The sequence below is a fragment of the Rhinolophus ferrumequinum genome, chromosome 7 (assembly GCF_004115265.2).
Source record: "Rhinolophus ferrumequinum isolate MPI-CBG mRhiFer1 chromosome 7, mRhiFer1_v1.p, whole genome shotgun sequence".
Taxonomy (NCBI): Eukaryota; Metazoa; Chordata; class Mammalia; order Chiroptera; family Rhinolophidae; genus Rhinolophus; species Rhinolophus ferrumequinum.
In genome coordinates this window covers 48,002,628-48,018,698 of record NC_046290.1, presented here as the reverse complement: position 1 = coordinate 48,018,698, position 16,071 = coordinate 48,002,628, and positions in this window count along the sequence as shown.

Genomic DNA, 16,071 nt, shown 5'->3' with positions numbered 1-16,071 from the left:
CCTCTCCCTCTCTCTCTTCTCCTCTCCCCCTCTCCCTTCCTCTCCTTCTCCCTGTCCCTCCCTCCCTTCCTGCCTTCCTCCCCCTCTCTCCAGTGGGAAGCACTAGTCACTGTCGATGCTCTCTGAACTGTGCGTCTTCTCGTGCCGTCCCTCTGCTGCAAGCCTTTATTATCTCTTACTTGAAATACTGCATTAGACTCTCCTAACTGGTCTCTCGACTCTCTGTGCTTCCACATTCTAATCCTAGGACGTATTCCGTAGGCCTGCCCCAAACCATCAGTAGCCAATTGTCTGCTAGGTTAAAGAACCTGGCACCACCAATATGGCCTTGCCTCACATTTCTTGTGCATTTCTCACTACTTCCCTGTGTCAACCCTACATTTCAGCCAAAAGAGTAATTGGCCTCTTTTTTCAGTCCCAGTACCTTTTTACCTCCCTGCTTATGATTCTTTGTTTAATCTGGATTGCATATGCATTTTAATTGTTGAAATTCTAACTATCCTTCAAGGACCATTTCATATGCCACCTCCTTTCCTGATTCCCTCAAACACACTTCGTCTCTCCCTACTTTGAACACCCATAACATGTCCATAATACTTTGTGACTTGTCTTAATTATCTTATGTGAAAATTTATTAAGAACAGGAATTTGTAATTCGTTCTATTTTTAAAGTCCTGTATTTTGAAACACAGTCCCTAGAACATACTATAGGTATACATACAGTAGGCGTTTTAATAAACATTATCTTGCTAAATTCTCATAATCCTTATAAAATAGATATTGATGTAGGAATATTTCTGTGCATGCCGGGATCGTGTCTCGTGAAACCGAAGAATGGAAGCATGGACCAAGGAGAGGCGAGGAGTTGTAAAAGAGGATAGTTTATTAAAAGTAAAGGGTTACAGCTCCCGAGCGGGAAGAGGTTCCCGAATGGGATGCCCCCTGACTGAGGAAAAAGCTCTTATACCTTCCCTTGCCTGTTTGGGGAAGGGGAGCTGGCGCCTAATGGAATTCATCTGTCAGGTTTTTTCTGTTTGCCAATCCTGAAGGGATTTATGAGATAATTTATCAACCTCAAGGCACATTCTTATATCTTTGTCCTGGAGTGAAGGAGCCATTCTAGAATCAGGAGTTTCAGGACATGGCTGCCTTCTGTTTATTCCACCAGGGACCTTCCTGTCTACCCAGCAACATGCTAGCTAACCTGTCTCAATATTACCTCCATTTACAAAATAGATGAGTTGGTTAAGCAACTTGCTGTAGATCACATAGATAATTGGGAAACGTCGGATTTGAACTCTGATCTAAAGCTTACATGGTTCTACTATACTTTACTGCTTCAGTCTAATACCTGTATTTGTATCTCTATACCAAATACTTTTGGAATGCCCATTATGTGCAAATCACAGTTGACACTGGAATATAGTAACAACATGACAGACATGGAAACTGCCTTCATGGATCTTACATCCCTTACAGAATGGATGATCATTAAATATTTGTTGAATTAATTATAGTGGAAGGAAAGAGTTTTCACAGTGAAGAAAACTGAGGTTAACTAACCAAAGAACGCAATATTCTACTATTAATCTTTTCAAAAGGAAGAAGAAGAAGGAAGGAAGCAAGGAAGGAAGGAAGGAAAGAAGGAAGGAAGTTAGGAAGGTCTGTAAGTACTAATGTTACCAGGAAAACTGGTTCTTGTCACAAATTCAAGGCTGCACTGATAAGCGAAGCAAGTGGTAAATTTATTAGAGAGAAACAGTACACTCTAAAGAAGGGAGAGCGGGCAGGCCTGGAGAAGAGCAACTGTGCAAAAGAACCATGAGGTGGGGCCGGCCAGGTGGCTCAGGCAGTTGAAGCTCCATGCTCCTAACTCTGAAGGCTGCCGGTTCGATTCCCACATGGACCAGTGGGCTCTTAACCACAAGGTTGCCAGTTCAACTCCTCGAGTCCTGCAGGGGATGGTGGGCAGTGCCCCCTGCAACTAGCAATGGCAACTGGACCTGGAGCTGAGCTGTGCCCTCCACAACTAAGACTGAAAGGACAACAACTTGACCTGGAAAAAAATCCTGGAAGTACACACTGTTCTCCAATAAAATCCTGTTCCCCTTCCCCAATAAAAAAAAGAAAAGAACCAAGAAGCTTAGGAATTTATTACTTCTAAATTGAGGGCACGAAATATTCAAGATTTACGTGTGGCATTATAGGCGTTCCTAGATGGGTCCTCGCTGACCACACCTTCCAGTCAGGAGGAAGGATCTGTCTGTCCTTATTTGGCTCTTGTCGGAACAGTCATGGAGACACGGGGTGAGGGTAGGGAGGTGGAGGGGGTGGAGATTTTTCCCTAACCGCAATGCTAATAATATTATAATCCATTATAAATAGCTAAAGTTCAACTTGAATGACTAGATGACATTCGGGATCTGCTGTCGTCACTTAAATCTAGTTCTGGCCATCCGGTAGCTGCACTTCTTCAGGATAATCACATCTCCTCCCGCCTTTGTTTTCTTGTACTTCCTCCTTCCCTTCCTCCTCCTCTTTTCCCATGGCCTTATTCTTTCTGCCTAGATAACACTGAAAGCCAGAAAGTCTGTTGTACTTTTAATGTCCCTGGCAATCTAAAGGGCTAGATATCTCAGAATTAGAAGTTATAGATTATACAAATGCTTGTTAATAAATTCACAGAAGGATTATGACGGTGTTTCCACAAAAGGCTTTAAACCAAGATTTGGAAACTTTTTCTCCCAAACTTTGCTTAATTGAGAACTCCAATGAGCAAGCAATAAACTCTACTTGTCTGGTTTTATCTTCTTGAAACAACTTCTATATGATTCCCAAAATGTGTTTCAAAAGAATCTTAATTACATTTAACTAATAATTTGTATTTAAAGACAAGTCACAAAATTTGGCCTGGACATAACATAGAAGGGGAAAGTGGGGTGTGGGGTCAAGGAAATCTGTGTACCTTCTCTTGTGAGTTTACCCTCAGAGCAAAGAGTTTATAAAGTATAATTTTTAAAAATTATTTATGGGTTTTTTTTTTTCAGTTACAGTTGACGGTCAATATTGTTTTATATTAGTTTCAGGTATATAGCACAGTGGTTAGACATTTATATAGTTTATTCAGTGATCCCCATCAATTAGTCTAGTGCACTCCTGGCACTATACGTAGTTGTTGCAACATTACTGACTATATTCTCTATGCTGTACTTTACATCCTGTGACTATTTTGTAACTACCAATTTGCATTTCTTAATCGCTTCACATTTTGCACCCAGCTCCCCAACCTCCCTCCCCACTGGCAACCATCAGTTTGTTCTCTATAAAAGTATAATTTTAAGAGCCTCTTTTAAAGTAATGAATGACCTATATTACCATCATAATTCACGGTGCCCTTAGCACTTACTTGTGTAAATATGTTAGACCTCCAACCTTCACTTTTCCTTTTTGTTGGGTCCTGCTTTAAGATGGGGAATTTTAAGAACGATAAAAAAAAATAATGAAGACTTATATAGCTCTTTCTATGTACCAACCACTTTTCTAAGTGCTTTATTTATATTTACGTCTTTAATTCTCATAACAGTTCTATGAGGAAAGTATTATAGTATCTGTATTTTACAAATGATAAGCTACAGAAACAGAGAAGTTAAGTAACCCACCTAAATTCACACAGCTTGGAAATGGCAGAGCTGGAATATGACTTTGAAATCTGGCTCCCAAGCACATGCTTTAAAATGCTCCAATTGTACTACCATTTGCTTTAGCATAATATGTACTGTTTTGTCTTGTCGTAGCACATATGATATTTTTTTCTGTTGGGGAAGGGGAACAGGACTTTATTGGGGAACAGTGTGTACTTCCAGGACTTTTTTCCAAGTCAAGTTGTTTTCCTTTCAATCTTAGTTGTGGAGGGCGCAGCTCAGCTCCAGGTCCAGTTGCCATTGCTAGTTGCAGGGGGCGCTGCTCACCATCCCTTGTGGGACTCGAAGAATTGATCTGGCAACCTTGTGGTTGAGAGCCCACGCTCCAACCAACTGAGCCATCCGGGAGGCAGCTCAACTCAAGGTGCCGTGTTCAATCTTAGTTACAGGGCGCTCTGCCCACCATCCCTTACGGGAGTCGAGGAATTGAACTGGCAACCTTGTGGTTAGAGCCCACTGGCCCATGTGGGAATCAAACTGGCAGCCTTTGGAGTTAGGAGCATGGAGCTCTAACTTTCTGAGCCACCGGGCCAGCCCAGCACATATGATTTTTGAAGCTTCTAATGCTCCATTGTGAAAGACGTATTATTCACAGTTCCCAGCTACATTCAAATTTATATCTTCCAGTCTTGGGCAGTTTTCTTTCTTTGTCTTGCACAATTTTGCACTCAAGGTACAGAGTTAAATAAGAAAACATACACCAACACATCTATTCCAGATAACATGGTAAGTCTTCTAAGTGAAATATGCAGAGAATCCCCTGTGAACAGAAATAGGGCATGGAGTTTGGAGTGTGGTGTATTTTGAACAAGGGGAGGAAATGGTTTGAAAGAAGGCTATTCCAGCCACGAGAGAGCCAGATTGTGAGCATGAGAATGGAGGTGACATAGATACAGGAGAAGAAAATTTAATTAGGCAGAAATCTTAAAGTACTGTAGAATATGAGAGATCTAAAAAGTGAAGTCATGAGCAGGTTGGCAGAAGATCTCAAGTTTCTACTGGTGACATCTCGCATTGCCTAAAAGTTTTGGCTATTCCTCTTCTTTCTGCCACTTTACTTCAATAGCAAAACTTAAAATTCTGCTCCTTCTTTGTGCCTAAAACTTTCTAACCTGAAATCAATAGCTGAAGCCTCTCTTAAAGTTGGGAACAAAGGTCTCTACAGGAAAGGGTACACACAAAATTAAAAATTTCTTCTGTCCACTGAGCCTGCTTTCACTGTTTAACTGGGTTTGTTTGTTTGTTTTTGTTCCCCCATCCTCTATTTAGGCCTTTCCCCAGCTTTGTAGAATCAGTTGGGGGTAGGTATGACTGAGACAAGTTAGTTAGCATGTTGTTACGTAAACAGGGGGGTCCCTGGTGAAATAAACAAAAAGCAGCCATATCCTGAAACTCCAGATTCTGGAATGTCTCCTTCACTCCAGGACAAAGATATGAGAATGCGCCTCGAGGTTAATAAATTACTTCATAAATCCCTTTTGGCCGGACAAAGGAGCAGATCGGATAGGAATGGTTTAGTTCGTTAATCCTTTTAGGATGAGCAAACAGGACAAAGCTGATAGATGAATTCCATTAGAAGGCACCAGTCCCCTTCCCCAAACAGACAAGCGGAAGGTATAAAAGTAAGGACTTTTGCCTCAGTCACTGGGCAACTCGGTCAGGACCTCCTCTCGTTCTGAGAGCTGCCACTCTTCACTCTTTATTTTTAATAAACTATCCTCTTTAACTCCTCACCTCTCCTTGGTCCGTGTTTCCATTCTTCGGTTTCACGAGACACGATCCCGGCACTAAGAAAATATTCTACATCATGAGCTGTACTGGAACACAATTTTTTTTTTCTTTTAAAGGCATTTACTCTTCTCAGGAAAAAAGGAATGTTCACGCAACACAGAAACAACCTATGTATAATGAGGAGTAAGCGTCTATCCCTGATATTCTTAGGGATTCTTGACTAAGGTGACTGGTTCACATAGGAGACAACGAAAGACCAAGAAAGGAGGTGAAGAAGAAAAAAATTTAACCCAAGTATGAACGCTGCTTTTTTCCCCCTCTGTAACAAATCTGTGCTGGTCTCAGTTGATAAGAATGAAGTGAGTCATTTAATAATACAAGGCTGACAACTTCCCTTCCTCCTGTTTGCCTTCATTCTCTCAATTCCAACCTCTCCCTCTAGCTTTGTTTAGCTCTCAGTTGTGAGAGACCAGAAGGAAATGGGAGGGGTTGGGAAAAGCTTGGAAAGAGATAGATAGGATTTCACCAGGCAGGTAAGAGTGAAAGAAAGCAAAGACAGATAATGGCCCAAAGGGGTCTCCTCAGCTTTCCTGAGCAGCCCTATTGAAGTAGAAACCAAAGAGCAACTGCCTAGGGTTGCACACTGTGGGCAATCTTTTTATTTATTTATGTTTTAATTTTTTATTAGTTTCAGGTGTACAAAACAATGTAATAGTTAGACATTTATATCCCTCACGAAGTGATAACCCCCTCCCCCAATCCACTACCCTACTGACATCATATATAGCTGTTACAGTTCCACTGACTATTCCTTTCATACAAAATTACTGTCACTCACAGGACCCTAACTATCTCTGCTACAAATTGCAATGAATTTGGTTACAAGTAACAGAGAACCTAAACTAAAAGTGGCTTAAACAAGGTAAGCATTTCTTGCTTTTTGGATAAAGGAAACTGGAAATAGGTCGTCTTGGATTGGCATGGCAGCCCAGGATGCTCTCAGGGATCCTTCTGTCTCTCTGCTCCAGCATCCTCAGCATGTGTCTTCCATCCCCAGTGTCACCTTATGGCCCAAGATGGTAACTAGAGCTCCATCCTTCTTATTTACATTTCAATCTTTCTGGAAGGAGCAAAATAAAAACAAAAGGGTAAAAAAAAAGGGCCCTTCACAGCTGAGTCAACTCCCATCTCATAGTTTATTTTTCAATGGCCAGAGCTTCAAAGCCATACCTCACAACAAGGAAACTGGGGAATGTAATCTTTATTTTTGGCAAAAATGCACCCAGCTCAAAATGGAAGAAAGGCTCGCACTTCTGTATCTTCCATAGCGTCCCCATACTGGGTGAGCACACAATAAGTACCCAATCCAGTTGTTGATCACTTAACTGAATAGCAGTAAACAATTTCACTATCAAGATTTTAGGGGCATAGGAAAGGACATCAACCTAAGATCAAAGATCTGTATTTCATAAACATTAGCTTGAGATGGCAGTGGACGCCTAGACTTGACTTGTAGCTAAATCCACCAAAAGAGTATAATGTTACAAGTGGTCCAACATAAGAAAGTAATCTAGGAAACTAGCAAAGTGGGCTTCTTTTTTAGAAGCCTCACTGATCTTATGCATTGCTCTATTTCCAACACCTGTAACATTGAATGAATGAATGAGTTACGGCAACTTTCCAACCAGTTTGTGGTCTTGATTTCCTTGTAATTCAGATCCCCTGCTTTCTCCTCTGCATTTTTAAATACCTAGCATGATCTCTACGCTACTTAACTCTGTACCACAATTACTGCCTCCCACTCTGAAATTTCTTAACACCTGTGAGTTTTGCCTCCCTGAAAAGGTTTCCAGCTCTTTCTACATTTGTCTCAGTGGGACTGAACTGAAGCTACAGTTATCGATGTTTCTAAAGCCCATGCCTTGGCGGGGTGGGGGTGGGGGTGGGTCAGCAAGCAATGATAAGTCTTCTGGCCTTGGCTTATCCCTAAAATCTTACTTTTTCCCTTCCACTTTGCATTTTCCAGGTGTTGGGTAATTTGTACTACTTCAATGACAGCATGTTATGAGATGTTCTTGGTAAAATCTTCCTAGCCGGGTCTTAGCATCCCTAAAGCTAATTATTCCTTGTTATGGAAAGTGAAGGGGATTAGCAAACTACTCACTGTTCTTAAGAAAGTCATTGTCAAGGTCTCTGTGCTTCCTCCAGAAAGGTTAGGCTACTCATCTTTTCCAAGGGAGAACATAAAATATCTGCAAAGACTCTGCTCAGTGCCTCTCTATTCAGAGCTCCCACTTGCTTGTTCTTTTGAAATATATAAATAATTTAAAAAGAAATTGGACCTATATACCCCAAGGAATGTTAAGAAAATTATAATTGATGTCACCATGGGCTAATAACGTTTGCCCTAAAGAAGGAACTGAAAGCAGCCAGGACATCCCCTCTTCTTGCACAGCCTTTATGGAAACAGTTGCTCTGGAAACTCTACAGGAGCTTGGCTATAGGCTGTAGACAGAGCTCTATGTCTCTACCCCATTCCTCGCCAAGGGAACCGATTTTCTTTTGGAATCTAGGACTGGTTGGACCACCAGGTAATCCCAATTTTGGTAAAGTGCTCAAACCATGGATGGTAATTTCTGGCTATTTTTTGATATTGTATTTAATAGGAGGTAAAATGAAAGTGAAACTGTTTCTCTGGTCTCTGTCTTTAGGTGCTCATATTATTCCAATAAAAAGATACGAGTATAGTCTGGTACAGAGAAGGAAGGCATCTTGATTTTGGCAGTTCTTAAATATAACAGAAGCATCCTTTTCACACTCTGCTTGCTCTGGTCCACTCTTCTTTTCAAGCAGACCCAACTGAGTCTAAAACTTCAACCTGCTCCTTCAGTTGATTCTATTCTTTCTTTACCATGAGTAGGACCATCTTGATTTGGGTTCCCCCAAAGGCAAAGACTGAGCCAAAAACTGGAATGCAAAAGCTTATTTGGGGGATGATCCCAGGGAGTCAGAATAAGAATGCAGACTATAACAGGGAAGAAGAAAAAGCCAATATCCAGTTAGTTACCATTGTGGGCACTTGGGGCTCAATCCTGCTGGGGACCCTCTGAAGAATCCTGTAGGATGTGCCTCTAAAGGATGGTGGGGGTGCGGTGGGACCACTTATCCACCAGCTCCAGTCCCTCTTTGTTGCCTTACAGCTGCCAAACCATTTGTTCCCCTGGCTCTTCCCAGGATTTCAAAAGGGAATGCCTCGGCAAACTGAGGCCCGATGGAATTATATCAGTCCCTCCCCTTCAATGGATTCCTTGGAGTTGTGCGTGTGTGTGAAGGCAAAGTACAAGCTGAAACACAATGGAAACTGTCGGAAAGACAGCCGGCAGGCTACGTAACACACAGATCTTGAGATTAAAAATCTTTTACCTCCTTAGAAGTTAACCAATAAAAGCTATACGTTGGCCCGCTTCGGGGCTCAGTCCTTGAGGCTTGAGTCCCTTGGCCCATTTGCACCCTATTCTTAGCTACTGTCTTTTCTTAGCCCTGCGCTGACCTTCTCACTTCCTCACTTCCTCTCATCATACTGGATGATACACCTCTTTGGTTGAGAAATGCCTTCTGGGTCACAAGTCCAGCTGCATGTTTGTAAGGGCTGAGATAAGGAGGCTTTGGAAAAGCCCAGAGGCAAAAAAAAAAAGTTGAAAGGCTTGCTGGTGGGCACTTGAAGAGGGGAAGCTTCGGCCTTCTAGGAACTGTCACCACACTTGGAGCTGAAGGTAACACATAAGCAGGAGATATGGCAAAGGGTAGCTTTCTGCTATGAGAACTGCATTATGGGTCCATACCAGCCTTTTTATTCCTGTTCTTTTTCCATCAGCCCTCTTAATTACAAGCCTTCAGCTGTTTCAGAAGCTGGCCCTGTTCCTTCTGAAATTCTTATAATTCTCTGTTAATGCCTGGGCAGTAGTATTCCATTCACAAACCACATTCTAAAGGCCTCTTATTTTCTCACTCTGGTTGCCCGTGGCTTCTGAGTAGGCTTGGTCCCCATAACTGGTGGCTGTTAATATTTTTAAGCTTGAAAGTACTCTAGCTTACACATGGAAAGTGATCAGTATTTATTTGTTGATGATTCTAACAATTGTGAAACTCTGACTCTTACTATAAATACTGTTAAGCAGGAACTTGTCTAGTCAAAAGAAACCAGCAAACATTTCTTGCAGTAAGTATTTCAAAGAAAGGACAGAAAGCTGATGGGTAAGTAGTTAAGTAGGAATTGAAGAAGCTTCTACACATAGGTGGAGTTATAATGTTTCTAATATCTAAAATCTCATGTTTGTCAGACATATTATTTGTGGGAGCTTGGGTCTTAAAACCAGTGCAAAAAAGGAACTCCAGCAGGATGCTAAGTCTGTTTGTTTTTTAATCATGTGGGGAGGGAAATGTCAGTCAAAAATATCCTTGATATCTCTGTTTTCATAAAAAATAGCGTGCATATTTTATTTTTGCACTGACATAAATTCTTATGCACACTACGTTGGAAACCCCCTGACTCTTGGAAGAGTTTATATGTAGATAGTTAAGCATTCGGACCTTTCAGCCTATAAAATTTAACTATGAAACCCTAAAATGAATGAATGATAGGTAGCAAATGCTAATGCTGTGTCCCCCGAAAATAAGACCCAGCCGGACAATGAGCTCTAATGCGTCTTTTGGAGCAAAAATTAATAAAGGACCCAGTATTACATTATATTATATTATATTATATTATATTATATTATATTATATTATATAATATTACCTGGTCTTATAGTAAAATAAGACCGGTATATTATGTTATATTACATATTATATTATATTAGATCCGATTTTATATTACAGTAAAATAAGACCGGGTCTTATATTAAGTTTTGCTCCAAAAGACGCATTGGAGCTGATGGTCCCGCTAGGTCTTATTCTCAGCGAAACACGATGTGTTTCTCCTTGTCTACAGGGTTGCTCTAATCTGTGTCACTGTTACTCTTCTATATGCTGTTAGATTTGAGGTGTGCTTCTTGTTAGGATTTAGCCTATTATTTGTGATCTATTTTGCAAATACTTTCTTCCAGTTTGTCTTTTTGACTTTGCTTATGGTGATTTTTGCCACACAAAAGTGGTTTGTTATTTTGATGTAGTTTTTTTGTTGCATCTGGATTTTGAATTATAGTTCAAAAGCTTTTCCCTATACCCAGCTTATAAAGGAATTCATCTGTGTTTTCTTTTAATACTTGTTTGGTTTTGTTCATTACACTAAGATCTCTGATTCCTTTGGAATCTATCCTTGGGTGTAATGTGAGGTGTAGATCCAATTTCATCTTTTGCCCAGTGACTGTCTTCTGATTTTCCTACACACAAAATAATGTGTTCTCTGCAGCCACACATCTATAAAGTCTCTCTTAGGATGAGTCACTTCTGCATATAGAATCACATCAGTTTTTTTGTTTGGTTCCAAAGGGTACTACTTCTTGAGACTGTTTACAGATTCTGAAAGCATTCCTTATCTGTACCTCCTAAAAAGAATATTTTATTTAAAAAGCACTGTTCTGATTATCCAGACCTGCTCAGGGATTGTGGAAATTTTAAATAAGGTGAATGATAAGGTTCCCATGATTAAGGACTTCAACTTGTGGACGTACATGTGGAGTGATTAGAAAACAACTGAAGGCAGCGTAGAACTAGTAGAGTTTACATTTTGGGTTACTGCCTAAATACCAGGAAGTATTTCTCTGCCCTCGGGCAATCAATCTTCATTGTTATCAGAACCAAAAAGGGCATTTGTCTTCTCTGGGTTTCTGGTTCTTCATGGAAGAATTACTTTTTAATTATTCATTTCAGCTACAGATAATGGAGAACCTAACTCACAGAGGCTTAAACATTATCCCCCTCTCTAATATCAAGAAATCTGGAAGTAGGTGGTTACTACCGTGTTTCCCCAAAAATAAGACCTAGCCGGACAATGAGCTCTAATGCATCTTTTGGAGCAAAAATTAATATAAGACCCGGTCTTATATTATAGTAAAATAAGATCGGGTTAATATAATATAATATAATATAATATAATACCAGGTCTTATATTAATTTTTGTTCCAAAAGATGCATTAGAGCTGATTGTCCAGCTAGGTCTTATTTTGGGGGAAACGGCAGCATTGGTTCATTAGCTCAACAGTGTTAAGGATAGCACCTCTTTAATTCTGTTGGCTTTTGACACATGACTCCAAAATGGCTGCTGAAGCTCCAGGTATTACATCCGGTTCTGAAGAGTAGCAGAAATGCCACTCTAAAATATGCCACTTTGGCATAAAGATTATTTTGAGCTAGAGGCACTTGAAAAATAGTAGATGCTAGAAGGGCACTTTGACCTCCTTTTTTCTTCTTGTAAAGCAAGAGATAAAGCACCCATGTGAAAGATGCCCTTCCTATACCAGGGGGAAAAGACCATTCTTATTACAAGAGATAGTGAGCTGAAGCCAAGAGAAACCTGTACAAACACAGAACTTGTTAAAATAACCCTTATCTTCCTTTAGCCTCCCCATATGTTTCAGTTATGTTTTCACAATTACTACTCCTTGTTCAACCTAGTATATAAGCACTTAGGTCTATTTGCTTTTTGGGTCTTCAGTTTCCTGTGAAGTATCCCATGTAATTGTAAAAATAAAATTTGTATGCTTTTCTCCCCTTAATCTGTCTTATGTTAACTTAATTCTCAGGCTCAGCCAGAGACCCTAAGAAGGCAGAGAAAAGTTTTGCCTCCCCTACAGTTCAAAGGAGGAGTAAGGTGAAGGGGCATAGTAGCTGCATCTGTCTCTTTTATCAGAAAAAAAGTTCCCTAAACTTCTTTAGAAGACTTCTACCTATGTCTCCTTGGCCAGGACTCTATCACATGGCCACCAGTAGATGCAAGAGAAGCAGGGAAATAGAATATTTAAAGTCTGTAACTTCTATTGAGAGGAATAGCCAGGGAGAGGGGGTTGGGAATGGCTACTCAGTAAGCCAACTAATGGAGTTGGCCACATTGAAGTACTTCCTTGTGCTTGCTGAAAACAATGCCTGGTGTGGTACAAGTCTGAAAATGCAGGGCCAGATCCTAGGAAATCTAAGGATATTTTAAATAAGCAGGTTTCAGGGAGGGTAGTAGCCTTAACAGCATGAGTTCAGGGATCTTCTGGTTAAAGCTCTGCTATTTGATGGCATGCAGCCCCCAACACCTAATCTCTATGCCCCACAATTCAAATTCATGTGGGAAAGACAGATGAACCAGCTTGGTGAGCTGCCCAGTCCCATGAGGTCACAGGCAGGTGCAGGTGCAAGACTGACTGCTGAGGGATTACCCCCGAAATTCTGGGACAAATGGACAATGCATTTTAGTATATGCAAGTATAAATAACATCAACATTTAAACTGCTTGGTATGTTGGTGTGTGATAATTGGTGGTGTGTTATCAGAACCAGAAATCCAGAGAAGACAACTGCCCTTTAAATAGAGTAATTGTGTATGCTTTTAGGTAGGAACATCTTGATTCCCAATTTGAGAAATTTGGCAGGTGATGAGTGAAGTGTTTTATTTTTTGTTTTGTTTGGGATACTGTGATATAATTTGAAAACAAAACAGATATTTGGTCTTTGTCCCTGGTTCCTGGCACAGAGCTACTAAAACTGTTGGAATCTCTGGAGTGATGAGAGGATGTGTAGTACACTGAGATGGCTGGTGTTCCCTACACAGCATCAGGATGAGGGCTGGTCACCAGAAAGACCAAGGCGTGATTAGAGGGTGGAATTTTCAGCCCCCCTCCCACCTCCAGGCTAGAGATTGAGTTAATCACCAATGGCCAATGATTTCATCAACCATGTCTATGTAACAAAACCTCCATAAAAATCCCTAAATGATGAGGTCCAGATGAGGTTCTGGGTTGGTGAACACATCAAGGTGCTGGGAGGGTGGTGCAACCGGAGAGATCATGGAAACTCTGTGCCCTTCCCCCCCACCCCTTGCCCTATGCATCTCTTCCATTCGGCTATTCCTGAGTTGTTTCCTTTATAATAAACTGGTTAATGTGTTTTCCTAAGTTCTGTCAGTCATTCTAGTGAATTATTAAACCTGAGAAGCGATTTATTGGAACCCCCAAATTTATAGCCAGTTGATCAGAAGCACTTATAACAACCTGGGACTTGAAACTGGCATCTGAAAGTGGGGCAGTCTTTGGGACTGAGCCCTTAACTATGGATCTGACTCTAAGTCCAGGTAGATAGTGTCAGAATGAAATTGAATTGTAGGATAGCCAGCTGGTGTCGGAGAGTTGGAGATGTGGTGTTGGAACAGACACCACACATTTGGTGTCAGAAATGTGAATTTAAAAAAAAGCTCAGAGATAACCAACAGAGCAAAAAATGGAGAGGATGAGTACAAATGACTCTAGGGGCCTCCCACTATGACAAAGGAGGGCCAGCCAGAGGGTTATGGCCTTCACCTGTCATAGTGAATCTAAAGGACAGATGGTGGTGGAGTTAATAATGAGCTTTAAGAAAGAAAGAGACAATGTGTCAGAGAGATCAAGGATTATAGCTATGGATAAAAAGGAGTCAGAAGGGCTTAAGGCAAGGGAAACAAGTTGATTTATGTCTCTGAAGTAGATGTCGTTGGCCATGTCAAAGCCTAGGATGGGTGACAGACTAAAAGCCAGAGTAAGGGTGAGGGACCAGTATCAAGGAAAGAAGGAGGCTCTAGGTCATGTCCCTGGAAATTCTTCAAAAGCCAATCTGTCAATTAACCAATTTGGTATAAGCCATCAAACACCTTAAATGAGTCTGCAACAAGGTCAGGTTTCTAACTTTCAGAAACCAGAGCAAACTCCAGGGATATTGTGGAACTGACCTTCTGATTGTGTCAAAGCTCCTTGGCCTATGCCAAGTGGGTTAGCCACTGGTTGAACTCCAAGAAACATAGAGTTGCAAAATTATTTTCCCACCAATTTATGGTAGTTTATATAGCTATGGAATTAAACAGATGGAGGAATTCACAGACTCTTAAATTTTGAGAGCTCTCCAGGAACATCAGTGTTTGGGTGGTGGCTAGGGAGAAAAGTCCTGAGGCATTCCCTGCCTCTTTACCTTCAGCTTTTTTGGCCCACACTTTCGGAAGTGTTTCCCATATGCTCTAGGCCAGCTTCATGTTCTCATGTGAATGACAGCTGTGGAGGTGAAACCTACTGGCAGGTATAGGTAGCACTTGTGGAGCTGATCCTCTCCTGGCTGTGAGAAATGAATATTTATGTCTGGCTGCTAGCTCTGTGTTTACTTAATCTAGCAAATTGCAGAGAAGTTCCAAATGCAGCACTTATAAGGAATGTAGTTTTTTTGTGGCTCCTTCCTGCCAGGGTATTTTGGCTCTTGATTGAGCTGCCCTGTTGGTGACATCTCTTCTTGGCCTTCTCCCCTTGGGGAGTTGTGAAGATGAAAAGACTGTGTCCGTTGACAGATGCTGCCCTATACCCTGTTGCTCTCAGTAAATAATTATTAGTGAACTCAGTGTTTGGAAGGCACAAAGCTCTCGCCATTGATCAGAACACACTGTGTGCATAGTTATATGGGATGTATGTTTGAGGGCAGAAATATTGGACTCATGCACAGAGGTTGGTGGATTCCTCCATATGTTGTGAAAACTCTGAGAAGTAAGTATACTGATTTGCCTCTCTGGAGAAGAAAACACAGCAAGCTAGAAATAGGGACGACATAGTATAGAAATAGAGAAAACCTAATTAGGATCAGGGCAGGAAAGCTGGGCTTTCAAGAAAATGTAGACTCAGACATCTCTCTCCATCCTCCCATCCAGTGTCCTTGCTCTATAAATACTAATAGCTAGTAAGAAAGCTAGGTGGAATTAGACTGGGGCAATCTCAGAAGCAGATCGGTTTAGAGACAGGTATCACGTTCCCCAAATGAAAGAAAGACTGATTAAAACCATGTAAGGGAAGAGTCTCCCAAGCAGCTATGATCCGAGGGTCAGTCCCTAAAGATCCTGTTGCTATTGCTCGCCCAGATTTACCTGATTTCTTAGACAAGAATCCCATCAGACTTATCTGATTCAAAGTTGATTTCTCCTGTTGCTTTCTGGTTAGACGATATTTACAAGTATCTTCTAGAAAAGTTTCCACCTTATCATAATTCTTTGCTTATAGCCCTCCTCACTGTTACCTATGGGCTAAATTACACCCAGACCTAGTGCTTCCTAGTTGGCCTAGTTTTGTAGCCATCCAAGATCAATAATGAAGCAATGTAGGGGTAATAAAATAATAGGTCTGAGATATCTTAATACCTACTGTACAGTAGGAAAATGGGGTAAAGATGATGAGCTGAACACAAAAATCTCCTTTCTTTACTACCAGACATAATCTTCAAAAGACAGAGAGAGAGAGATGCAAACTTTTCACAGTAGCAATAAAATGAGGGAAGGAATACAATTTTGGAGATGTATGCTGAAGTATTTAGCAATAGAGTATGATGATGTCCGCTTCTTATTTTCAAATGATTTAGAAGGAAAAAACTATATGTAAATGACTGATAGAGATAAAGCAAAATTGCAGGATGTTAACAATTATTGAATCTAGGCA